At 49.2% G+C, this 26407-nt stretch overlaps 1 long non-coding RNA gene across 4 annotated transcripts in view; it reads left to right on the top strand.

Annotated features, from left to right (window-relative positions):
• LOC103679079 overlaps positions 1-23594 on the top strand; it is a 32270-nt gene extending 8676 nt beyond the window's left edge. For 3 of the 4 annotated variants that reach the window (XR_572832.2, XR_572835.2, XR_572833.2), the window contains exons 3-5: positions 147-324; positions 15342-15451; positions 22321-23594. This is a non-coding gene — a long non-coding RNA (uncharacterized LOC103679079). The remainder of the gene's footprint in view (positions 1-146; positions 325-15341; positions 15452-22320) is intronic. The other variant, XR_572834.2, reaches the window with a different exon arrangement.
• Positions 23595-26407: the final 2813 nt, after the last annotated feature.

Genomic DNA, 26407 nt, shown 5'->3' with positions numbered 1-26407 from the left:
AACAGTTCACTTCACACCAGTTCACTTTTACAAAAGGACCTACATTAGTACCTGTTTTCGCTAACCGAATGAAATCCGAAGATGATAATTCAGTTTCACAAAAAGTGACAAAAGAGCAAAAATAATGTTCAGCATCTGTTTCGTAGTGAGCCGTTACGGAGGCAGCACGAACCCGAGCAGCGAGAGTAGCGCCGCCAAGCTCCTTTCCCAGGAACTGCACTCAGCGTCTCCGCAGCAAGCCGCCATTGCTTTGAACGGCGCCTGTGAGCACCTGGGCTTTATCTTGATTTATTTTGTGCCTCTGTTAGCAAGATGTGTCCTAAGGTATCAGAAAATCCTAAGAGAGGTCACTTTTTCGTTTGGGAGGACTCAAACTTTTTTCCATATAAATTAATGGTAATTGCTTCTTCATTTTACACCATTTCAGCTTGTGAAAGTTTTTACAGGAACCCTCTACTTTCGGAGAGGGGGGGAACACTGTATTGAGTATATATATTCTGGGTATAAGTTCTTTATCAGATACGTGTTTTGAAAATTGTTTTCCCAATCTGTAGCTTGCTTTTCATTTCCTTAACAGTGTCTCTTGATGAGCGGAAGTTCTTAATTTTAATGAAGTCCTATTCATCAATTTTTTTATTTTGTGGACTGTGTTGGATCTAAGAAATCTTTGCCAAATCACAGTCACAAGGATTTCTTTCTGTTTTCTCCAGTAGTTTTTTAGTTTTGGATTTTACCTATGGTTTATTTTTAACTAGTTTTGGCATATCGTACAAGGTGTAGGCCAAGGTTCATTTTTTTGCACGTGAATGTCCAATTATTCCAGCACTATTTGTTGAAAAGACTCTCCTTTCTCTTGAACAACCTTTATATATATATTTTTAACACTATGGCTCTTTGAAGCATTGACACCAGCACACTTGAGCTTTCTTACACAAAAGTCAGTAGCATAACAGGAATGAATGCTTCTCTTACCTGATTCCAAAACAGGACAGCTCACACTTTTCAATGGAACAGCTCTTTTAGCTTTTATTTATAGCCCCTCTGCTCTCCCAGAACTGAGACACGAGTCTGCTGAGAACCGCACCAGGAGACTGCAATGACTGTCAAGCACAATCTGGGTCCAGAACTGCCTCTCTTCTCTGATGACCCTCATATATCCCTGGAGGCTCCTTGGTCAAAGAGGTTTTGGATCCTCTAACCTCAACTAATCAGCCTCCATCAAACAGGGAGAGAATGCCCTGAGAAAGCGTCAGCCATCTTTACCTCTCTGGCTGCTTTCACCTGTCAAAGCCGCCGGTGATTTTCATTTTAGCCTGATCATAATCAGTGAAGGAGAAAGCACACCGTGCAAGGTATATGACTTCTGCTGGGGCACCTGGCTGGCTCACTTGGTAGAGCACATGACTCTTGATCTCGGGGTCAAGAGTTTGAGCCCCATGTTGGGCATAGAGATTACTTATTTAAAAAAGAAGAAAAAAAAAAGACTTCTGCCAAGACCTGGATCTTGGGGAAGCTTAGGAACTTGAACCCAGGCCGGGTCTCCTGCTTTCCAGTCCTCTGATCTTTCCATTTTCCCACAATGGCCTCTCATACAAGATGGTGGTGTGAGTTAGTTGCTTTCTGGGATGCCAGGGGGATGAGAAGGCACCTTAACTGGCTATGCATTTCTGGGAACAGACCATTCTGAGATAAAAAAAAAAAAAAAAAAGAAAGCTTATAAAAATAGCCAAAGTCAGGAGCTGGGGCTGGGCCCCTCTGGGGCAGGTCTCCCTCTCACCGGCTGCCTGGTGTTCCTCCCATGGCTCCTCTGCTTCTCTCTTTGTGGCAGCTCCACTTGTCTCTTACTCCCAATGGGTTCGTCTCCTGCCTTTTCTTAGTGTAAGTCCCAGCAGAACCATTCTGATGGACCCAGCTAGTTCCCACCCTCACCCCTAAAGGGTGGAGCCTTTCCCATGAAGCCCTTCACCAGTCATCAGCTGGCCTATGGATGGGCTGGATTTAGGTCAGATGCTCAGCCTAAGCCTATCAGTGGTCACTCCTAGCCAAACCCCATGGTGGTACTGCTTCCTCGGGTAGGGGACTGGGGATGGGCAGTTACAGCTAAAAGGGGATTTGAGGTGTGGTGGTGCTGTGAGGGTTACCAGTGCACTATGAGGGTTTATCCTCATTCCTGAAACATGCACATGCATGCCCTGAGCAATCAGCCACATCTCTCTCCTCCCTCTGAGCCTCCCTGGCCCCAGCCTCCCATTTCCGACTTGGCTCCACCTTGAGTTAAAGAGCTCTTTGCTCCACCTGGGAAAGCTGTGTGTTCCCTCACTTGAGCTCCTAAAGGGTGAGGTCTCTGTGTCCCCAGTACCTGGCTCAACATCATACATTCATAGATCTCAAAGAGGGGAAAGGGCTTACCCAAGGCCTTTCATGGAGGCAGGGGCAGAACTAGGTGGAACCCAGATCTCCTGTTCCAAATCTAGGCCCCTCTCTGCATTCAGTAGGGTCCCTGGCATCTCCCTGAGATGTGAAGCTAGGGGACTGCTATCCCACATCTGGGTTGGGTGAGGCCTCTGGCTCTGTCCCTGAGACACTGAGACATCCACCCTCCCTTGAGGATGGAGACCCAGCCATGACCCCTGGTGCTGGGGCAGCTCTGAGTCAGTTCTGGGGTGAACCTCCTGTCTGCTCCAGGAGCCCTCCAGGGACCACTCAGAACAGGCCCGTAGACAGCATGACCCCAGGTTCCTGAATGTTCTACTTCCCATGATGGGCTTCGTGATGCAGAGGGCTGGAGTGGGTGGGGAGAGTGGGCAGGCAGGCCGGACCCAAACGCTCCAGCTTCCTGACGGATCAGAGCAGCCTGAAATGTAAATGACAGGGACGCAGGGGCAGCTCCTGTGCCTGTGGAAAGGCTGTGTGCATAACTCTGTGCCCATAGTGCAAGCGGACGTGTGAGAGCGTGCAAACCTGACGGGGTGTGTCGTTGACATGTATACGCCCACACTCAGCTCTGATCTCCAAGTGTGGTGTAACTTCAGGCATTTCACTTTCCCTCTCTGGACCTCAGAGAGGATTTGATGGACGCTAAAGCTCCCTCCTCTTCCTCTTCCATGCTTTCACCTCCCTCCAGCCTCTTCTCCCTGTGTTCAGCAGAGCAGCTTTCCCAGCCTCTGAAGCCCCATCACGGTGGACCCCCAGCCACCAGGGGCCTCATCTTCTTCCCCAAGTTCCTACTGAAGCCTTTATTTTATAGGAACAACTCTCTCACTGAGAAGAATTCTGGAACATTCTCCACTACCTTGTGCATGTGTGTGTGTTTATGTGTAACTGTGAATACAAGTGTGTTTGTGACAGGCAATGGAAAGGGTGAGATGGCAGGGGCCCCCAGGGGGAGAATGAGTTCATTTGCTTGTGTCTCAGCAAGTGTCTCTTACCACACCTCCAGAGACAGGCTCGTGACGGCATGTATCCACTCACCAGCTTTGTGCACATTCTCACAGTATCTATTAACAACAAGACTCAGCCAGGTATCACCTTATCCAGGAACCCCTCCTCATAGCCCCACACTGGGCTAAGTGCCCCTCTGTTGTCTTCAACAAGCCCTGTGCCCTGAGCACTTTTCCAGAAGAAAGTTTATCCCATTCTACTGACACTGTCTGCTTTCTTGCCTGCCCCATCTCTGTGGTGAAGTCCCTAGAGCACAGGGACCATGCCTTGCTCCCTTGGCATCCCAGCATCTAGAATGTTCAGACTGTGTGTGAACTGGGTTGGCCTTGCCTCATGTGCTCCCAGGAAGACATTCCATCCTCAGTGGCCCTAATGACCCGTATGCCTACCACGCCTTCTGGAATGTGAGGTAAACCAAAGCTAATACTCCCATGGTATAGGCTTTCCCCTTGGGGTCACCACCCCGGGAACTTCCTATGGCCCAGGCTAGGCTTGCTCTAACCTGGAAGATGGAGACAGGCTGGGATACAGGATTTGGGTGCTCGGTGGATCCTGCCAGTCTTAGGGCCCTCACTACAGGGAGGCTTCCTCCTCTTTTCTGGACTTTCTGGCCCTGGAGTGAACCTTGTTGGCACCAGTGGGCTTTTAATATTTTCCATTCCTGGCTGCTGTACAACATTTCACCTCAAAAATGCATCCTCCCCCTCACCAAAGGGCACGCCTTTCCAGCGAGAGGCTCCCAGGGCTGGTGAGTGGAGGTGACCCACTGTGTTCTGGGCTTGGAGGGGCCCCAGCCCAGTGCTTTGAGCAAGAGGTGGCAGAAATGTCTTCTCAGCCAAAGGAGCCAAGCTCCCTGGCTAGCCAGAGGCCTCAGGGTCCCACAGGAAGCCTGGATCCTCGGAAAGCTGGGGGACACCTGCTTGGTTCCATCTGGGCCTCTAGGCCCCTTCCACTTGGCTTTACCCCCTCTGAGCCCTAAGGACCCCGTCCGCACCGCTCGAGTGCTGCCCGTTTGGGTCATCCGGGTCATTTAAGACACACCCCCGCCCGTGCCCACCCTCAGAGACACTGATTTCAGGGTACGGGGTGCAGCCTGGACGTCGGCATGTTTTAAAAGCTCTCAGTGATTCGCTCTCAGTGATTCGCTCGCAGCTGCAGCTGAGACCCGCTGGCTCTGGTGGGAACGTGCTGTCTGTGGGACTCGTTACAGCGACAACTGCTACTTTGATGAGCCGGGACACCACACCGCCCATTTTCCCGAAAATACAATCCCACGGGTGCCTGAGATCCACTGACGAGGTAGAGGGAAAGCACTTTGAAAAGGCAGGTGAGGGGTCCTGGGGTTTGCTCTGGGCCTTTCCAAGCCTGCCCTGCCCACAGACAGACGCGTCTGAGTCACCAGCCCCGGGCCCAGGCCGGAACCCCGCAGACCTGCCCTGGTGACCCCTGTCCTGGGCGGGCCAGGTCCTCCCCGGAGGGACCCAGCCTCGTGGCAGATCGACCTCCTTCCCTTCCAGACCCAGGCCCTGAACCTGAGCGTGGGACTGGGAGGCAGAGGTCGCCCCGCTCCCATCCCCCGCTCACTGCATGTTGGGGTACCAGCGGTCACTGCAGAATTAAACAGGGAGGGAGCCAGTGTCCTGTGGGGAGGAGGGGATGTCTGGGGGCCTAGGGTGGGGGCGGGGGAGAGCGACATCTGCTTTCCTCATCCTGAGGAGAGAGCATCCGCAGAAGGTTCCACAGCCCAGAGAAGGAACACAGCCGGAGAGCCAGGCACCTTGGGGAAAGCGAGTGGAGAGCCCCCCCGGACCACCCCCGGCGCCACATCCCCAAGTCAGCGTGGGCTGGGACACAGGAGGAGAGAACAGCTTCTCTCCAGGGGGCGGCACAGCCCCTGCCTGAGGAGCTTCGGCCGAAGTCCAGGCCCCCCAGAGGCCAGAGCCCTCAGCCTCCCCAGGCTCTAGGTTCTTCCACACGGCAATGAGCAGGCCTGGGGGGTGGGAGCCCCATGGGAGACTTCATCAGCAGAGGTGGCCGGTGTTCCTCAGGCGCTGGCTGGAGAAGGTTCTTCTGAGGCTTCCTCGCTGCCCTGCCTCCCGGCTCCTGGCCAGGGTAGGAAAGAGAGGGAGGGAGATGGAGGGAGTGTTGTGGGGCACAGCGGGCAGGAAGGAGGAGGGGCCAGCAGGGCTGCCAGCCTGGGCCCCACAGGCGGGGAGTCCAGGAATAGCAGCAGCCACAACCACCACCTCAGGGAGCGCCATCCTGCCCACTTTTGTTTTCCAACTGAGGGCACAGTGAGTGTGGGCCCAGGGAGGCACCAGGCCCCTTGGGCTATGCTGTGGCCTTCAGAGAACCATCTAGAGCCTCGGCAAGGTCAGAGGCAGGAGGGAACTACGGAGCTGGAAAAAACTTCAGTCTCAACAAGTCTGCCCCCACCTCCTAGTCTCTAAGGTCGGAAAACAGGCTTTGAAGGCAGAGAAACTGGATCAAACCTTGTCTCCACCACAGATTATCCATATTCACGCATTCATCCTACAGATGGGTTTCGCTTCTACTATGTGGCAGGCTCTGTGTGCCAGGGTTACTAAAAAAATAAAGCACAGTCCCTACCTTGGAGGAACTTACCCATAGAGAGAGAGATAGACCCATAAACAGATCTCAGGGGGGGGGGGGGGGGGGGGGAGGTGTTGTCAGAGTTGACTTTAAATATAAATAGCAGTTGCACGAAAAGGAAGAGGAAGGGTACTCCAGGCAGAGAAGACAGCGTGAGCAAAGCCCGCACGATGTGTCAGGAGCTGCCGCAAGGTGAAGCATGGGGCAGAGTCTCTGACAAGATTCTTAGCCGAGAGCAACAGAAACCAACGCTAGCTAGTTTAGACGGAAAAGAAATTTACTAAAAGGATATTGGCTCCCACACTCCTGGAAACCCCAATTTATTTACTAAAGTTTATTTAACCAATCTCTACACCCAACCTGGGGCTCAAATTTACAACCCAGAGATCGAGAGCTGCGTGCTCTTCCAACCAAGCCAGCCAGGTGCCCCGACACCCCAATTTAGGAACTCAAAGCTAAACTCCTCAAACCCACCCAGGGCGGGAAACATGGCGAAGTTAGCTCTGGAGGGACCCCAGAGATCATTTTGTCTCTAGTTCTTCATCTTGAGTCCATGGGAACAAAAAGGTATAGACAACATTTTGAATGTGTGTAAGTGTGTTTTTCTGGGGACAGGGTGCATGACTTTTATCAGATTCTCAAAGAAATCCACGCCATAGGTCAGGTTCTCCCAGAAGCAAATCCTGAAATGAAGATTCATGCGGAAGTGAGTTAGTAAAGGAATGTTCCCAAGAGAAACCAGTAAGGGAGAAGGGGAAGCAGGACGGTAGGGGAAGGGGAAAAATGCCATATCAGCCTGAGCTTTGGGGGGACTCAGGAGCGTTAATTACACCTTCAAGTTTTTCCCTACTCAAGACACAGTAGCTAGACTTTTGTACTCTCCTGGTAGTCGGTCACTGGCCACCCCAGGGGCCCTGCAGCTGCGGGTGGGTCATCAACTACCAGTCACTGCAGCTCTCCTAAGGGAGACGAAGCCTCCACTTACCAAGGGCAACCCTTGAACAAAGCTCAATGAAGAGGTGGGCGCACGAGGCTGGTAAAGAGAATCAGAGATCTGGGCATGTCTAGTGCATGTTCCAAAAGTCAGGAATCACTGATCTAGTAAAACCACATCATTTTATAGACTAGGAACCTGGGAACACTTCTGACACTACAACGGCCTGGGCACCTTAACTAACCCTCCTTCTGAAAACAACACAAAATTCTAAGTAAAAGAAAAAAAATCTTTTCAAAGGCACTTATGAGCTGCCAGTGAAATAAGGAACACTCAGGCCGAAAGAAACAAAAGCTGGAATTCAGTGGGCAATGAATTCAAAGCAATGAAAGACATTGAACTTCATGAATTTGACCTTCAGTTTTTCCCTCGTGGAAATGGGACAATATGTAATAAGAAGTCCATGCTTGAAACAATCACTAACAGGCGACACTGGCACTACTTTGATGACACCAATGGTGACCCTCCTCACGGGGCCAGACCCTGGACTACTTTCCCTAAAGTAGTTCTCAGAGGAGAGTGGATACCTACACAAGGTCAGGGGCTGTTAGGAAGGTCCAAGGAGGAATGGCCGTTGGGGAGCCAAGCAGCTGGGCCTGCTTCACTGAGGGAAGAACTCGGGTATTATGAACTTGCCTGGGGGAAACACCTTAGAGCTTGGGGGAGGCAGGGGAGTAGGAAGATGAAGAATCTGAGTTCATTTCTGAGTCTGCGTTCATGTCTGAGTCCTGCGGAGGGGGAAAGTGTAATGAAAAAGAAATGTAGGCTGTGTGAACCAGACTGATGCCATCTTGGACAAATCCACCATGATGGCTGCTCCATAACTTGAAGCTTTCTTGAGCACAGCCCCACAAACAGATTCTTTCTTTTTGTTTATCCACACCGTTAAGCACACCCTCAGGGCATAATGTCCTTAACATGCTCTGGAGATATGACTATGACAGGCACCTATTTTCAAACATTTTCCTCCTGGCGGTCCCAGAACACGGACTCCCCAGCCTCTAGGGTATAAAAACAGGTCTTACGGGAGGCAGAGTTGAGGATATATTCTTGTCTTTTCATTGTTTTTGTCCATATATGTCCCCTTCATAAACTGTTTCTTGTCACACTGGACTTGTCAGCCTTTTTCTTCAGTCTTAGGGCTCCTTTGGCCTTTGGAGGTTGTGTTGCATATACCTCTCTTTCATGGAGTAAGGATTTCTTTTTTTAAGCTTTTATTTATTTATTTATTTATTTGAGAGAGAGAGCGCGAGCACACGTGCATGAGCAGGGGAAGGGGCAGAGGAAGAGGAAGAGGGAGAGAGAGAATCCCAGGCAGACTCTGTGCCGAGTGTGGAGCCTGATGTGGGGCTCAATCTCACCACCCTGAGATCATGACCTGAGCCAAAATCAAGAGTCAGACACATAACCAACTGAGCCACCCAGGTGCCCCAGCATAAGGATTTCAAGTAGGAAGCAGTTCTGCTTTGGGAACTCTCAAAATAGAGAGAAGCATTTCCCCTCCGCAGTGGCATTCCTCACAGCTGTGGCCTCCCAAGGGCTCTTCGCCTCACTCAAGGCAGGAAAAGAGAGGGAATGCCCTACAGGAATAGGCTGTTTGTGAGCTCGTAGGAGCTATGGCCTGAGGACTGTCAGAGATATGTGGGCGGATTTTTCAGAGGCCCCAGGGGCTCTTTATCCACCTCACCTCAGCAGGAGAATGCAAAGAACAGGTGGAATTTGGATGTTTATTGTTTCATTTTTATTCCTATTATTTTAACTCCATTTATATTGAGACCTTAAGATAAAAACGGAGGAGTCCAGGTTGTAAAAAGACTGAAATATATGTATCTTGGACTTGGTAATTAATAGGTTCTTGCTGCTTTTAGGAAGAGAAGTTTCCCTGGGTTGATGGGGGCTGAAATCAGCCTGCAAAGGATGAGGAAGGAAGAATGGGAAATAAAGTAGAGACAGTGTTACTCACTCTGGAGAAATTTGAGTGGAGAGAGGAGCAAACTGGTTACGTGGTGACCAGGAAGTGGGGGAGAAGATCCTTTTTAGAGTGGAAGAAGCTTGTACAAGTTGTGGGGCTGAGGAGAAAGAGCCAAGAGAGCAAGAGTTTATAGATAAGGGGTGAGCAGAGCTGACGGAGTGAGATCCCAGAATGAGTGGGAGGAATGGGATCCAGGAAACTGGGAGAAGCTGTAGAGGTGGCAGCTTTCTCCTGCAAGGCTCCACAGGCCCGCCAGTCCCAGGAGCAGAAAAAGCAGGCTCTGAGTGGGTACGGTGATGAGCTCAAGAGGATAAGTATGGGGCACCTGGGTGGCTCAGTTGAGGTCTGACTCGTGATTTCGGCTCAGGTCATGATCTCATGGCTCAAGGGATCAAGCCCTGCGTCCCCACCCTGTGTTCAGCAGGGAGTCTGCTTGGGATTCCCTCTCCCGCCATCCCTCTCCCCACTCATGCTCCCTCTCTCTCTCTCTCTCTCTCTCTCTCAATCTAAATAAATAAATGATAGGATAGGATAGGATAGGATAGGATAGGATAGGATAGGAGTGCAAGGGAATTAGGGGTACCGGGTAAGGAGAGATTCAAATCACCCTCCAGGGATCCAGGATGGGAAAGAGGGAAGCAGGATGGGCGGGGACAAATAGACTGGGAAATGAAAGAAGCCAAGGAGGGAGCGTAGGGGCGTTAAAGTTGTCCACCAGTAGGAAAGCTGTGTTGGGTGTGGGGTTTGACATTTAAGATTCCTGAGGAAGACGGACACCTGCATGGCTCAGTGGGTTAAGCAGCTGCCTTCGGCTAGGGTCATGATCCCACGGTCCTTGGGTAGGGTCCCCTGTTGGGTTCCTTGCTCAGCGGGGAGTCTGCTTCTCCCCCTGCTTGTGCTCATGCTCTGTCTCTCTGACAAATAAATAAAAATTAAAAAAAAAAAGATTTCTGAGGAAAAGCACCTTACCCAAATTATTTAACCTTTCTAAACCTCAGCCTCCCAATTTATGAAATGGAACTAAAATTCCTACCTAATAAAAATAAAAACATTTTTGGGGCGCCTGGGTGGCTCAGTCGGTTAAGTGTCTGCCTTCAGCTCAGGTCATGATCCCAGGGTCCTGGGATGGAGCCACGCGTCTGGGGCTCCCTGCTCAGCGGGGAGTCTGCTTCTCCCTCTGCCTCTGCTGCTCCCCCGGTTCGTGCACTCTGTCTCATAAATAAATAAAATCTTTAAAAAATGTTAAAAACTAATAATAAAATAAAAACATTTTTTCTGGGGCACCTGGGTGGCTCAGTCGCTAAGCGTCTGCCTTCGGCTCAGGTCATGATCCCAGAGTCCTGGGATCGAGCCCCACATCAGGCTCCTCTGCTATGAGCCTGCTTCTTCCTCTCCCACTCCCCCTGCTTGTGTTCCCTCTCTCACTGGCTGTCTCTCTCTCTGTCAAATAAATAAATAAAATCTTTTAAAAAAAAACCAAACGTTTTTTCTCTGTCCAGGTTAATGACAAAGATATGAGTGCGGTATCTAGGACATGGCAGGTCCTCAAAGCCTGGAAGCATGAAGGAAAGTGTGTCGCTGCTGCTGTACGGGCCTAAATTCTCTGAGCCTTGCTCATCGTTGACTTACTGTGTCAGTTACAGGGAGAGGTTAACAGCTCCCACTGTGCTGTGAACTTGCTCATTTTTATTTTGCTTTCCTTGCTTTTTCCTTTTGTTCTACCTGTTTTGAAGTTATCACATGTATATACATTTTTTTAAAGTTTATTTGTTTGAGTAATCTCTACACCCAACGTGGGGCTCAAACTCACGACCCCAAGATCAAGAGTCACGTGCTCTTCCGACCGAGCCAGCCAGGCGCCCCTATATGTATATAAATGTAAGATTATTCTTTTTGATGAATTGAACCTTTTATCATTATGAAGTGACCCTTTTGTTTCTCACAATGCTTGTCTTAAATAAAGTCTACTTCGACTAAAATTAATATGGATGTATAGCTTCCTTTGGTTAATATTTGACAAATTTTTTTCCATCCTTTTACTTCCCACCTTTCTGTGTTCTTATGTTTTAAATATGCCTCTTATCGATAGCTTATAATTAGATTCACTAGCTTGTCTAGTTTGGCAATGTTCTTCTTTCGGCTGAAACTTAAAGTCCATTTATATTTATTAAGACACTGATACATACACACACATTCATGTATTTATTTATAGGTATGCCTGTATGTATGTCTAACCTATTATTTTTTATTTTCTAGGCTTCTTTTTCTATTCTTTCTTGTTCTCTTGTTTCCTTATGCCACTTTTCTCTTTACTAGTTTGCAAAATATACCTTTTTTGCTGTGTTTAGTGGTTGCACTAGAAATTTTAACATGCATATTTTATTTGTCTAAGTCTAAAGTTATTCAGCATCTTTAATTTGTTCTTAAATAAAACAAGGACAGGTACGCCTGGGCGGCTCAGTCAGTTAAGCATCTGACTGTTGCTTTCGGCTCAGGTCCTGATCTCAGGGTCGTGGGATAGAGCCTTCGTCCGGCTCCTCGCTCAGTGGGGAGTCTGCTTGAGATTCTCTCCCTCTCCCTCTGCCCACCCCTCCCCACATTCTCTCTCTGAAAAAAAGCAGAAAAAAATAATTAATTAATTAATTAATTAAAAAACAAAAAGGTTTTCTTTTCACTCAGACAGAACTGCTTTCAGAAGGAAGCTCATTGAGGGTACCTAGTCCATCTTATTACTACAAAATGAACTGTCCTCAGTTTCTTCACCTAGACATTGAGATCATTGAACTAGACCAGTAGTTCTTAGCACTTTGAGGACACACACCTCCTAAGAAACTGATAAAAATTAGAGCCTGGAGACTCTCACCCCAGGAAAATACACATACACGCACAGAGAAATTATATGTTTCTGCTCCCCTGAAACCGTGCATGGGCCCAAGATTAAGAACCCCCAGTGGAATGGATGTCCTCTGAGTTCCTGCCAGAGCTAACTTTTAATGACTGTGCCATGTTCTCTACCCGGAACAGAGAGTTTCCGCGAGTCTCCCCTTGGGTGGGTATGAGGAGTACAGACTTTTGAGGGCTTGAATTGGGGCTTCCAGGATCTCCAGGACCTCTTGGGGAAGGAGAAACTGAGAGCTGTCAACCAAAACTCCAGAGCTAAAGTGCAGGTAACCTCTCCACATTTATTCACTCCGTAAATATTTATTGGACTCTGTTCCAACTACCTATTGCTACGTAACAAATCACACCAAAACTCAGTGGCTTCTGTAATAATAAAAATCATTTATTTTTATGTCTCATGGTTCTGGGACCAACTGGGCTCACTAGGTAACTCTCGCTCAGGGCCCTTCATGTGCCTATAGTCTGATGGCGGCCACAGCTGGAATCATCTCGAAGCCTCCTTAGTACATGTCTCACAGCTGATGCTGGCCGTAGGCTGAAACACCTACATGTGGTCTCTCTAGGTGGCCTGGGCATCTTCACAGCATGGAAGCTGGGTTCTAAAAGAGAACATCTGAAAAGAGCAGGCCAGGAGGAAGCCATATTACTTGTTATGGCCTAGCCTTAGGTGTCACAAAGCATTGCTTCTGCCCCATTCTGTTAATCACATGCAAGTCGTTAGACCAGCTCTAATTTAAAGGAAGGCCAATTAGACTCTATCTCCTGGTGGGAAGTGTGTCAAAAACTTTGCAGACATGTTTTAAAACCATTATGTACCCATTCTGTGTGCCAAGGACTGGACAAGGCACTTGGGGTAGTGGTAAGTCACAAACCCTGTCCTTACAGTATTTACAGTCTGCTGGAAGAGACACACGCTGTAAAATAGTATTACGAATATGTATACAATTGTAGACTTTGACAGTGCTGTGGAAGATGAATACAGGGAACCATGAGCCATTGTATCACACATTTGCTTGACGTGGGCCAGGAAGACTTCCCCAAAGCAGACATGTGGGTTGAGGCCTGAGCCATCAGTGGGTGCCAACTCTGTGAAGTGTTGAAGAAGGGCCCCCCAGGCAGCGGAAAGGTGGCCTGAGAGGCAGCCGGTGTGTCTGGAGGCAGATAGCAGAGGAGAGAGGTGAGAGCCAAGGCTGCTGAGGTGGGCTGAGGCCAGGCCCCGGACTTCGTAGGCTAGGCGAAGATATGGGTCTTTGGCCTTAAAGCTGCAGGAAGCTGCTGGGGGTCCCTCACTGGAGAGTGAGGTGAACACATCTGCATCCTAAAGATCCCTTCGGCAGCTGTGTGGATGGCCCTGCCGGATGCTGAGTCAGTACTGGGAGGACTAGGAGACTCCTGTCTGCAATCCTTCCCCTCTCCATGAGACTCTCCCACGCACATACTCAAGCCGGCAGCGGCCTAGGTCCTATACCTCCAGGCTGGGCTCCTACACCCTATTCCTTGACCTCCTCGGCCCCTCTTCTTAGGCACCAGAAGTTTTGCCATTTTGCATTCTTTTTTATTTTTTTTTTAAAGATTTTATTTATTTATTCGACAGAGATAGAGACAGCCAGCGAGAGAGGGAACACAGCAGGGGGAGTGGGAGAGGAAGAAGCAGGCTCATAGCAGAGGAGCCTGATGTGGGGCTCGATCCCATAACGCCGGGATCACGCCCTGAGCCGAAGGCAGACGCTTAACCGCTGTGCCACCCAGGCGCCCCTGCCATTTTGCATTCTTAATCAGTCACTCTTTTAGTCTGCCAGTTAGTTTGCTTTGTAGATTGAATAGCGGCCCCCAAAAGATTTGTCCACATCCTAATCCCTAGGACCTGTGACTATTACCTTATTTGGGGAAAAAGGTCTTTCTGAATGTAATTAAATTCAAGACCTTGAGATCAGGAGATAATCCTTGATTATCTGGATGGACCATAAGTCCTATGACAAATGTCCTTACAAGAGTGAGGAAGAGGGATATTTGAAATGGACAGAAGAGGAGGAAGAGCTGTGACCATGGGGACAGAGATTGGAGTGGTATGGCTTCAAGCCAAGCAATTCCAACAGCTGCCAGAAGCTATAAGAGTCAAGGAACGGATTGTCCCCTGGAGCCTTCAGAAGGAGTGTGGCCCTCATGACACATTGATTTCAGCCCAGTGACCTGGTTTTTGAACTTCTGACTTCCAACACTATGGAAGAATAAATGTCTGCCTGTTTTAAGCCACGGTTTGCGCTAACTTGTTACGGCAGTCATAGGAAACGAATACAGTTGGGTACTTCTCTAGTTGTTCTTTCCTGACGGGCTTTACTGGCTCCTTCAGGGAATTTCCAAATGTTGGAATGCCCCAGGCTCAGTCCTCAGAGCTTTCTTTGTCTCTTCTCTCTCCCTGTGTGATCTCATCCATTCACTTCACATCAAAATACCCCTTCTTTGTTAAGACCCTCCAAATCTGATCTCTACCCAGACCCTTCTCATGGAACCCAGCCATCTTCGCAAGTAGATGAAAAGAGAACTCTTGTCCTCTACCTTCTCCACTTCCCCACCCACAGATCTTCCTGGCCAGACGTCCTCAGCCACTCAGTGCTCAAGGTGGAAATGTCTAGCCAACCTAGATTTCTCCACTCCCCTCGTGCCTTATGTACAACTGCTAGCAGATCTTGTTGTTCTGGTCTCAAAATGCTTCTCAAATCTGTCCACTCTCCTCCATTTCCACTGTCACCACAGCCACCAGCATCTCTTACCCAGACGACTGCCCCAGGCTCCTAAGGACTCCCAGCTTCTACACGTACCCCACACAGTCCCTTCTCACAGCAGCCAGAGTGAGTTTAAACACACACACACACACACACACACACACACACACACACACACTCACAGGGGCACCTGGGTGGTCCAGTCGGTTAAACGTTGGGCTCTTGATCTCAGATCAGATCTTGATCTCAGGGTCATGAGTTCAAGCCCCATGCTGGGCATGGAGCCTACTTTAAAAAAGAAAACACATACACATACAAATTAGATCAGATGCAGTTTTTTAAAAAACTTTATTGAGGCATTGTTGACATACTAATTTATCACACACTTAAGTATACACTTGGGTAAGTTTTGACAAATGTATATACCCATGAAATTATCAGTACAAGAAACATAAAGAACATATTTATCGTCCCAAAAGTTTCCTTGTGCTCCTTAGAAATCCAACCCTTCCTCCCCCACCTCCCATCCCCAGGCAACCACTGATCTGCTTTCTACCACTACAGACTAGTTGGCATTTTCTAGAATTTTGTATAAATGGACTAATATAGTATATACTCTTTTTTATGTGGGTTAATGATTTGAGAGTCATCCTTGCTGTTCACTGTATTAATCATCTGTTTCTCTTTATTATTGTAGTATTCCACTGGACGGACGTACCACACACCTGAGGATGGACATTTGGGTTGTTTCCAGTTTTCAGCTGTCATATATGAAGCTGCTGTAAACATTCGTGCGTGGACTTAACGGTAAATATCTAGGGAAGGAATGACTGGATCATAGAGGAGGTGTGTGTTTAACTTTTTGAGAAATTGCCAAACTGGTTTCTGAAGTTTACACTACTTACGTTCCCACAAGCAGGGTAAAGGAGTTACAGCTGTTCCACGTGCTTGCCTACACTTGGTATGGTCAATCGCTCTTTTCTTTTTTCTTTTTTTTTTTTTTTGAAGATTTTATTTATTTATTTGACAGACAGAGAGACAACCAGCGAGAGAGGAAACACAAGCAGGGGGAGTGGGAGAGGAAGAAGCAGGCTCCCAGCAGAGGAGCCTGATGCGGGGCTCGATCCCAGGACTCTGGGATCACGCCCTGAGCCGAAGGCAGACGCTTAACAACTGAGCCACCGAGACGCTCCGATATGGTCAATCTCTTAATTGTACCTTTTCTAATGAGTGTATAGTGCTATCTTATTGTGTTTTAACTTACATTTCCCTGATAACCAAGAAAGCATCTTTTCATGTGTTTATTTCCCATTTGTATATCTTCTTTGGAGAAATGTCTGTCCAAATTTTTTGCTAAGCTGCATATACTTTTAAAACATATTTTAGACACAAATCCTTTGTTCTTTATATAGCCTAGGTATATCCTAGGTATATAAAGAGGTTTTTATTTTTATTTTTTTTAAGATTTTATTTATTTATTTGACAGAGAGAGACAGCGAAAGAGGGAGCACAAGTAAGGAGAGTGTGAGAGGGAGAAGCAGGCTTCCCGCTGAGCAGGGAGCCCAATGTGGGGCTCAATCCCAGGACCCTGGGATCATGACCTGAGCAGAAGGCAGACGCTTAACGGCTGAGCCACCCAGGCACCCCTATAAAGAGGTTTTTTTAAAGTGTATTCTAGATACAAGTCCTTTGTTAGATATATGTTTTGCAAGTATTTTCTCCTACTGGTGACTGTATTTTCCCTTTCCCAATGGTATCTTCTAGAAAGCAAAACTTTTACATTTTAATGAATTTAGTTTGTCAACTTTTTCTTTTACTACTAGCATTTTTTGTGTCACATCTAAGAATTCTTTGCCCCACCCAAATTTATAGATTTTTCTCCTATGTTTTGTTCTAGAAGTTTTATAGATTTGCTCTTACATTTAGGTTTATGATCCATTTTGAGTTAGTTTGGGGGCATGGTGTGAGGCAAGGGTAGAGGTTTATTTCTCCCCCCATACAGATATCCAGTTGTTCCAAAACTATTTGTGGAAAAGATGACATTTTCCCCCAAATATTCAATCTTTTACCATTAACTATGATGTTAGCCTTAAGTTTTTCATAGATACCAGGTTGAGGGACATTAGATTGAGGGAGTCCCCTTCTTTTCCTACTTTCCTGAAGGTTTTTATCAAGAATAAATGTTGGATTTTATCAAATCCTTTTCCTGCATCTGCTGAGGTGATCATATGGTTTTTTCTTTTTCAATTTGTTAATATGGTGAATTACATTAGTTGGTTTTCAAATATTTCCCCAACCTGGCATTTCTCAATAAGTCCCACTTATTTGATGAATTATTCTTTTTAAATTTCTTTTGACATTTGTGTTCATAAAGGATATTGGTCTGTAGTTTTCTTTCCTTGAGATGTTTTTGTCTGATTTGGTATCAGAGTAATGCCTGCCTCATAGAATAAGTTGGGAAGTATTCATTCCTCTTCACTTTTCTGGAAGGTTTTATATAAAATTGGTATTTTTTTTTCTTCCTTACCTGTTTGGTAGAATTCACCAGTGAAGGCATCTAGGCCTGGAGTTTTTTGTGGGAAGATTTTTAGGTTTATTTATTTATTTATTTGACAGAGAGAGAGAGAGAGCCCAAGCAAATGCAGCAGCAGACAGAGGGAGAGGGAGAAGCAGAGTCCCCGCTGAGCAGGGAGCCCGACGCGGGACTCGATCCCAGGACCCCAGGATCATGACCTGAGCTAAAGGCAGACACTTAACCAAGTGAGCCACCCAGGTGCCCCTGTGGGAAGATTTTTAACTATAAACTTAATTTCTTTATTGGATATAGGGGTATTCATCTTATCTATTTCTTCTTGAATGTGTGTCACGCTTTTGCTCAGTGTTTCCCCACACACCTACCTAAACCCTTGCTGCAGCTTACGACGCCCTGTCTGGTCTGGTCCTGGCCTCCTTCCCAGCCTCATCTACACAGTAGCTTCCCCTCGCTCACCATGTTTCAGTCCCATTGGTCTTCCGGTTATTCCAAGATTATGTCAAACTCTTCCCCAGCTCAAGGCCTTGGCATTCCCTCTCTCTGCAAAGCTCTTCCACAGGCTTCTCATTCTCATCCCTTAGGTCTCAGATTAGGTGTCAAGGAGGTCTTCCCTGACTATTATCCTCACGGTAGGGCCTGCTGGATACTCTCCCACACGGAATCCTGTTTACTTCCCATCCGTCCTGTATTTATCACATTCTGTCACCATTTTGTTTACTTATTGTTAGCTCCCTAAGAGCCGGGATCCTGTCTGTCTTGTTCACCGCTGCATCCTCGGCACCCAACATGAGATCTGGCATGAGTGAGGTGTTCAATGACTATTTTTGTGTAGTGGATTCACTTAGTGGGGTCAGCCAGGCAGTGAGGCAGGCAGTAAGTCTTCTGTGAGCCTGCTTATCAGTCTGAGGCTTTTGGTCAGCCTGGAGCAGGTCAGGCAGGCATTGAGTGGGCCGTTTACTCTATGGAGTGGGTCTATGTGACTGATGAGCCCCCCCGCCGTGAAGTCAGGCCAGGATTCTGGGGGACACAAAGAAGTGAAAGGCTGAGGCCCACCCCCAAGAAGCTTCTGGCCCACCTGTCTCCTTGGAGGCTCACTGCTCCCTATTGCCCAACCAAGAGGTGAAATGGGGATGAGACAGGGCGAGTCGGGGAAGGCTGCAGAGTCTGGCCCAGCCACTGGCAGCCGCCCCTCGCAATTCCGCCTCGGGCCTTTCAAACCCCATAAAAACCTCACCTGGCGACTACTGTGCCCAGGAAGAGCCTATGAGGAGGGAGACACAGAGAGAGCTTTGTGGCTTCTTTCCCACCCCACCTCCCAGCCTCCCCTGACCTGGGCCCTCTGCTCATGGAAAGTGCCCAACTGGACCTGGCCGCCTGGCCCCAGGAGACAGGCCATGGTGCAGCCGCCCCTGCCCGCTCTCCACGGGGCCAGGACATGGGCCTGTACCCAGCTCCCGGGGCCACTCCTTGCCAATGAACCCATCCTAGGTGCCCCTCGTCAGAGACCAGAGGAGGCGCAGCTCTCCGGCTGAGGAAGAGACCTTGCGTGGAAGCTAGCCACTTCACAGTTAATCCAAGTTTCCCGAAGAACACCCCCGGCTCTGGGTCACGGGTGTGGCTGGAGGTCCGTTATCGAAGTGCGTGCAGGAGGGTAGCAGCTGCTTGCACAACTCGGCGGCAGCACCCAGGCCGCCTGCGAGCACCGAGACCCACTCCTGCTCGCTGACAGACTCCGTGACTAGGCGGCCCTGCTCCAGTGACATCATCGTCCTCGCACACCGCTGAGGGAAATGAGCTCAGGGCGGCCATCAGAGGCAGTCTGTTTACTTACAGGGACCCTGGCTGTCAGCAGCTCTTTGACCAGACGTTCCCTGGCCCAGCCAGCATGAAGCAGAAATTTCCTTAAACATATTATTTTGGCCTCAACCCACCACTTGCTCCCTTGCTTTCAGTTTTTTTTTTTTTTTTCAAGAGGAAAATTCCCAAGTCTAACCCCAAATTGAGCGGCCCAGGGGTAGTGAGGGGAGATCGCAATAACCCCTGGAGGACCTTTTGGGGGTTAAGTTGCTCCCACCTCCCCAGTAATCCCTGGAGCTGGGAGATCATCAAACCAATTCTCAGTCACCCATGTGTGCTTGGGATCAGGGGGATGGCCGGCATGACCTCCACGGCAGACCCTCTCCTTCACGGCCTCCCTTATGGCCTCAGCCACCCTGCGCTCATACTCAAAGCATTTCCCAACTCAGCATCCCTGGCTAGGCCCTAGACCCCTCCCTCATTCCCTTTGGGTCAGGGATATTTCAGGAGAGTCCAAGAGCAGCCAGTTTTCACAGGCTCCAGGGGATTCCCAAGATTCACCCCACCAGCCCTGGCTGAGAGGCACTATCTCTTGTCCCTCCCCAACTCTCTTCATGTTGTTCCTGCTGGAACTTAGCCATTCTAGCGGCCTTGAGAGGACAGGGGTCACGGAAGGAGCTCCTCAGTCTCCCCTGTGCTCCAGGATCCTCAGGCTACCTGTGCCAGCAGCAGAACGATGCCCTCCCAGGAGCATCAATCATGCGAGACAGGTGCCCTCTGCCCAGCTGGATCTGCCCACCATTGGGGCTGGTCGGGCAGGCCTGGACATGTTGGGAGCCTGAGGCCTTACCTGACCCAGCTCTGCCCTGTGGCTTGATCCTACTTAGCTCAGCATCCTACAGCACCAGGGAGGGGCTCAGGGGCAGAATCAGGTCAGAAGAGGGCGCTGAACCTGCATTTCATAGCGCTTTACATAAGACTGAGAAAATGTCAAGGGTCCACAACAAAGAATGGGCTAGAGGGCATGGCTCACACACAGATCGGATTGGCGGCTTCTTAGAAGGCACTGATTTTCTCACCTAACTGTCCCTGTCCCCCAACAAGGCCAGAACTCCCTGAACATGTGGTCCCAATCATTTCACTTAGTCAACACGTCTACTGAACCCAGAATTTGTCAGGTATGGAAGCTGGAAAGAGCCTTGGTAAAGACAGAACCTAATATTTATTGAACATCTACCATGAGCCTGATGGCACTCAACACTTTATACACATTATTTTATTTAATCCTCATAGCTCTGAGGAGTTATGGAGACACAGCGTGACGCCTGGGTGGCTCAGTTGGTTAATTCGGCTCAGGTCATGATCCCCGCCTAGGGCTCCACGCTCGCTTCTCTCCCTCTGCTACCCCCCTCAAATAAAGAAATAAATCTTTTAAAAAAGTAAAGGAGACACAGCTTGTATACGGCAGAGCTGGGATTCAAACCCAATTCTGTCTGAACCCACAGATTCTATAATTAGGCATTCCTCCGTTTGACGTCTAGAAAATAATTAACTCAGGAAATCAATCACACTCCTTCTGTAAACCAAGCAAGCAAGGCCTGTAAGTTAAAGACGTGGTCATGCAGCCCCTCCATTCTACAGATGAGGAAACTGAGGCCGGATCACGGAGTGAGTCTTCAGTTGAGCCAAGACAGTGGCTCTGACGCAGATCAGTGCCCCTTGTTCTGTGTTGCTGAATTCCAGAAAGAAGTCAGAGCAGTGGGAATTCAAAATCAAATCCATCCCTCTGGCTTATTGGGATTAAATATTTTATTTAGCAGTTTGTTGTTGTGACCTACAACATTTAAATATGTAAACATACAAATTTAAGACTTCATTTGTACTCTTGCCCTGGTTCTTGCAAATGTTAGGAGCTGCCCTGGAAACCTCTCTAAACTCCCAGTGCCCAGTCTTCACAGGACAAGCACTTTAAAGATGGCTGTTAGTAAATGAGAAAATCATTTTATGAATGAATTGAATGGGTGAATGAAGCCTTCTGCACAAATGTAAATAGACAGGCATACACGCTTTCAGGCACTCACGAACACATTATTGACAAATCTACCCAGACTCCCAGAGACACGCATGCCTAAACTTACGCCTCAAAAGAGCGGTATGTGTTTATACCAAAATAACCCAAAGGCTCCCATGCATACTCCCACAGAAGCACGTAGGCAGGTGGCCCCCACGTTCTATGCAGAGGCCCCACGTTCCCTTGAACATACCCACACACATGAGCTTATCCAGAGACGTGGACTCATAGATATGCTAGCTGGCAAACACATAAGTACACGCTTTCCCGCCGAGGAAGCCGGCTCCAACCAGAAATACAGCCGGCCAGACAGACACAGAACAATCACATCAATTCACAGTGATACACGCAGCTAGACAGAGACAAAGCTGTAGGCCTGAGACAGACTGGGAGCGAGGCACCTGTCCACAGAGACCCCTAGGCTGCCCTGGGCTCCCACACTGTCTGCCTCCCTCCCCCTTCTGTCTGCGGCCAGAGGGGGCTCCTAGAGGAATTCCTTTCGCAGGAAAGGCTGCTCTCTCTCCTCCCCCGCAATCCCAAGCCAGAGTCCTACAGGCAGAGAAGCAGATGGTGTGTGCCGGGGGTGCTCCCCCTTGCCAAGAACTCTGCCCTCTGTCCCCGGGCACCGCCCATAGCCTGCCAAGCCCAGGCTGGGCGCTGGCCTCTAGAAGTAACAGAGCCCCACTCAGGGCCTGCTGCCCCAGCTCTGCTCTCAAAAGCATGATTTAGGAGGGGCTGGTGAACAGTGCTTTTCCAGAGGCCCTACTTCCTCAGGAAATGGCTCGGCCACAAGCCTGATCTCCAAAACAGGCATAGGATGAAAACACCTCTGCTCCTCTCCAAAAACATGGGCCGCCCCTCGCACTCAGAGCCCCTGTGCCATTCCAGCCACAGCATCCACAGCATCCCCAGGCAGTGGACAGCAGTGAAAGGTCCAGCATCCAGTCCTGCTTCTGCTGCTGACTCGCTATATCCACCTCCGTAAAATGAGCCATTTGGGCGTGATGCCTTCGGATGCAGCTAGAATGATATAAGAGTCTCAGATTCCCCAAGCAGTCTCTGGGTAAGGGTGAGGGGCTCCAACCCCGGGGACAGTGGCCTGGTGTGGGCCTCCTCTTAAGTCACAGGGTCATTATTACAAGCACAGAGCTTGTGCCAGGAGTGGCTTGAAACTGGGGTGCCTCACGCTGAGGCAAAATGAGGACTCAGGCAAGGGAATGTCCCGTGTGGCCTGGAGACGGTGACCTCTCCTCCCCCTTTCCACCCTCCCGCCAGGTTCCCTAGGCCTCTGCTGGAGGTGGACACAGGGCTGCAGCCCCACCCAGCCGGGTGGGCCGAGACACAGGAATGCTGCTCAGCACAGCTGGCCGGACAGGGGAGACTGTTTATTCTCTGCTGTCGGGAACATCCCAGACGATCAGGGGGATTTGGCTGCTGGCAGCCCTGGATTGGAGGACTCCGAAAAGTCAGCTTAATCAGAGCAGGCTGATGGCCTGAGCTCCGAGAAGGCAGCGGAGGTGGAAGGGAGGGGCTCCCTGTCCCACATTCCATGCCATGTGCCTCTGAGCTCACCTCCTGGGTCTGCCGTGATGGGGCGGAAAGGTGAATGCAGCTGAACCCAGAGCTCTCGTTAATAGTGTGGCTGGCTGTCAGGAGAGACTTTCCATGGTCCTGCTCCCAGCATCCCCAGTGCCCCCTGCTTATGAGACATGGCAGAGCTCGTGGCCTGAGCCTAGGAAGGGAGCTCATTTTGCATCCGCCAGACCAGGTATTGCCCATTCCAACCTCCTTACACCACCGGCCCAGATACTTTTCGCTCAGGCAGGCCCTTCAACTGCAGCCTTGTGCTTGTCTGACTTCCCATCACTCCAGCTCTAGAGTCAGCTTTGGCACGGCCTCTTTCAGGCCTTTTCACCTTGGGCAACTCACCTCTCCATGTCTGTTTCTTCTGTAAAATAAAGATTATAGTATCTGCCTCACCAGGATATGGTGAAGACTAAATCACTCTTTCAATACGCCCACCATGCAGGAGGCACTGGAGAGATGGTAGTGCTTTCCTCTCCCATTCTTTTTTTCTATTGGTGCAGACCCAACCTCTGGTCTTCCTGAGGACCAGGCCCCTCCGGTGCAGCTTGTGACACCTGCCCGGTCACATCTACCCACTACTGCTCCCAGATCTCAGCGTGCCTTGGGGTCCCGTAGGCTGGAAGCCTTTCTGGAGAAGATCCCAAGTTGACTCAAGGAAGCCCTTCATGCCAAGGCTGTAGAAGGCCCAGAACGTGGTGGGTTTTTTGGTGTGCTTCGCCGATTTCTCATTTTACACAGGTTTGAGTGCCTTGTCCAAGAGTGGTGAGGGTCAGGAAAAATTCGTCAATCCCGACTCATTTGTTTGGAATTCATCTTTCTATATATTTAATAAAGGGTTTACACCAAAAAGAATGAAGTTCCAGGATGGCAAAAGGTATTAAAGACCCCACCCTACTGTATCCCCACAAGATCCAATTTAAACTCTGATAAATAAAAAGGAATTTACTGGTTGCACAGTGAGAAGTCTGGCTTTAGGCACGACCGAACTTAGTACTCAAACGCCATCAAGACTCCGTTTCTTTTCCTCTGTTGACTCTGCCCAACACCGTGATGTTTAGCACCAGGACCAGCCCCTCACATTGAGGACTGGGTGGGGTGTGGTGGGGAGGGGTGGGGTGAGGCAGGGTGGGTCTGGGGGGGCGGGGCAGGGTGGAATGCAAGCGCCTCTTTCCCAGCAGTCCCTGCAAAAACCTTATAGGCTCCTATGGGGTCACATGTTGGTATCTGAACCAATCACTAAGGCCAGGGGAATGCAGCTTGCTGATTGGCTGAGGCCTGAGCCACTGCTCCGCCCCTAGGGTGTGTGGGTGGAAGGGGCAGTCCACTTTGCCCAGAGCCAATGAGAGCGGAAAAGAGGTTGGTGCCCAGAGGGAAGCTGGGGTATGAGACCAGGAGGGCGAATGGGCGGTGGGCTACAAGAACAACAGGTGTCTTCCAAAGGAAATCAATGGTTCGAAGAACTAAGAAGACAAATACTTTTCAAGCACCCCAAACCCTCTAAAAATAGAATCGATTGCTGGTTTTAAATCCCCTCAGATTTCTGATAGGCAATGTGTTACTGGGCCCATTTGGGATAGCCTATATTTGCCTAGGAACAGTAAAACTTCATCTTTAAGCCAATCTGTAATCTGTACTTCCCAGGAATTCATACTGGTGGTGTCTCCTTCCTGCCCCACGAGTGGGCAGTTTGACTGAACTGCCCCAAGCTGTGAGGGCTAGAAGGCCCTGTCCGCCCCACAGACTGTTTGCACCTGGGTCTTACCTTGGCTACATGGGCATTAAAAGAAGTTTGACTCTAGTGGCCCCCTCAAATCTCCTCTTGCCCTTGAATCTCCAATTGGCTTTCTCTCTACGACCACTCTCCCCAACTTACTCCTAAATCTGCTCTTAGAAAGGACTTTGTCACCAGTTACTTACGTGTGTATGAATAGGCATCAAATCAGTAGCTCAACCTTTCACAGGATTATTTGCATTTTAACTCTGAGCCTTTTCAGTGCAACGAAAGGCTCTATCCTGCCCACCACTATTTCCAAAAGGTACAAAGAGCAAATGGGACTCTGAAATCAGGCATCCAATGCCCACAACCTTCCCGAAAACCCTCACCCACCCACACAGCCTTGCCAATGTGTTTTTTCTCAAGCCTAACTTCAGTCATCTTTGCTGACACTCAGTCATCACTCTCTGCTACGGCAGGGAAGCTTCTTGCACCCTTTCATCCAGTTACTCACTCAACAAACTTTTCTTGAGTACCCACCATATTTTAGATTCATGGGTATACCAAGACAGCCTGGGCCCTGCCCACAGCTTGGAGCTGAATTTGAATGCAGGAGACATCACCTTACCACCAGATTTTTAACACACGCAAAGCTGAGCCCACTGGCTGGTATACAGTAGGTATTCAATAAGTGCTGCTTCCCCTTCTCAGGGCTGCATGATGTGGAAAACACTGGAAATTTTCTAAAACCTCTTCCAGGTGGACAAGAGTGCCAACGGGAGTGGGTGGAGATGGTGGTTTCTATCTTGCTTCAGAATGTCATGATTTGTTTTGGACGTTCCAAATGTCAGGTTGGAGATCATACAAAGGAGAGGGGCTTATTCTAACCAGATCAGGGCTAGAGGCAGCCCAGGACACTGTCTCCCTGGTACACAGCCCCAGACAGTTTGGAAACAAACAGAAACCCATCCAGAGGAGGGAGACTGACAAAAGCAAAAACAAACAAAGGCCAAGAGATGGAAAACTCACGAGGTGGGGCAGGGTGGAAACAGGGAGAGAGATGGGTGGCGGCTGTGGAGGGAGCTTAGGGAAGGGAATGGTGCTGGGGTTTTGTGTGTGTGTAAGAAGCTGAACCCAGCTCCCCCCAACCAGCCCAAGAGTCACCATGGCAACGGGGAGGGTGAGTGCGGCTGATTCCACGCCAACACAAACCGCCAGGGCTCAGCACAGAAACGGGCTCGGATGCATGGGGTCATGTTCTAAAGAAAAAAATCTGAATTGGGCTCTTTAAGTCACAAACTCCCTACCCACTCCTAGTTTTGTCGGCAATCAGCGTTTAATGAAATGAATTAATCAGAAACGACAGTGAACCACATTCCTCCTCCTGTCTCTCTCACATACACACATACACTTATCCAAAAGCCCAAAGTAAAACCCTTTCCCTTTGTGGGGAGAAACTGAAGCTCATCAGATTCTTGGCACTTTCCAGAAGAAGGGACCTAACCTGTGGGAGTTCTACTTGCCACCCCTCCCCAAACTGTCCCCCCTGACAGTGGCATTAGTGACGGAAGGTTGATGGGACTGCGCTCCCATGTGAGGTGGCTCCAGCTGAACCACCATCTGGTCTTCTCTGCCGTCAGCAGCCTGCTGAGGCTCTTGACCCAGAAGGGCTGTCAGCAAGGAGACTGCTTCTTCCCGCTCCAAGAAAAGGTGTCTGCAGCATAAGCCCCCGAGCTCCCAAACCCAGCACCCAAACTTGCCCTTCCCTGGAGCCGGCTGGCCTATGGGGTCTGTCTTAGATGTCAGGTTGTTGCTAAACAGAACTGTGAGTCTTTGTCTCCTCTGCCTCTCCATTCCCAGCTACCCAGGGGTCTCACACTATCCCCCATGAGCCTAGTCCAGGATTGACTCATCCACTAGGCATAGTAGGCACAGGGCCTAGAGTCCACATTATAAAAATGTCTTAATTTCCTTTACAATCAGAAGGAAAAAATAAGCTTGTAAGTGGAAGCGAACATTTTAGTATTTAATAGTAATACATTCATCTTTATACCAACACAA

Source organism: Ursus maritimus, unplaced genomic scaffold (genome assembly GCF_017311325.1).
Source record: "Ursus maritimus isolate PB19 unplaced genomic scaffold, ASM1731132v1 scaffold_27, whole genome shotgun sequence".
Lineage (NCBI taxonomy): Eukaryota > Metazoa > Chordata > Mammalia > Carnivora > Ursidae > Ursus > Ursus maritimus.
This window is presented reverse-complemented; position numbering and strand designations above follow the sequence as displayed.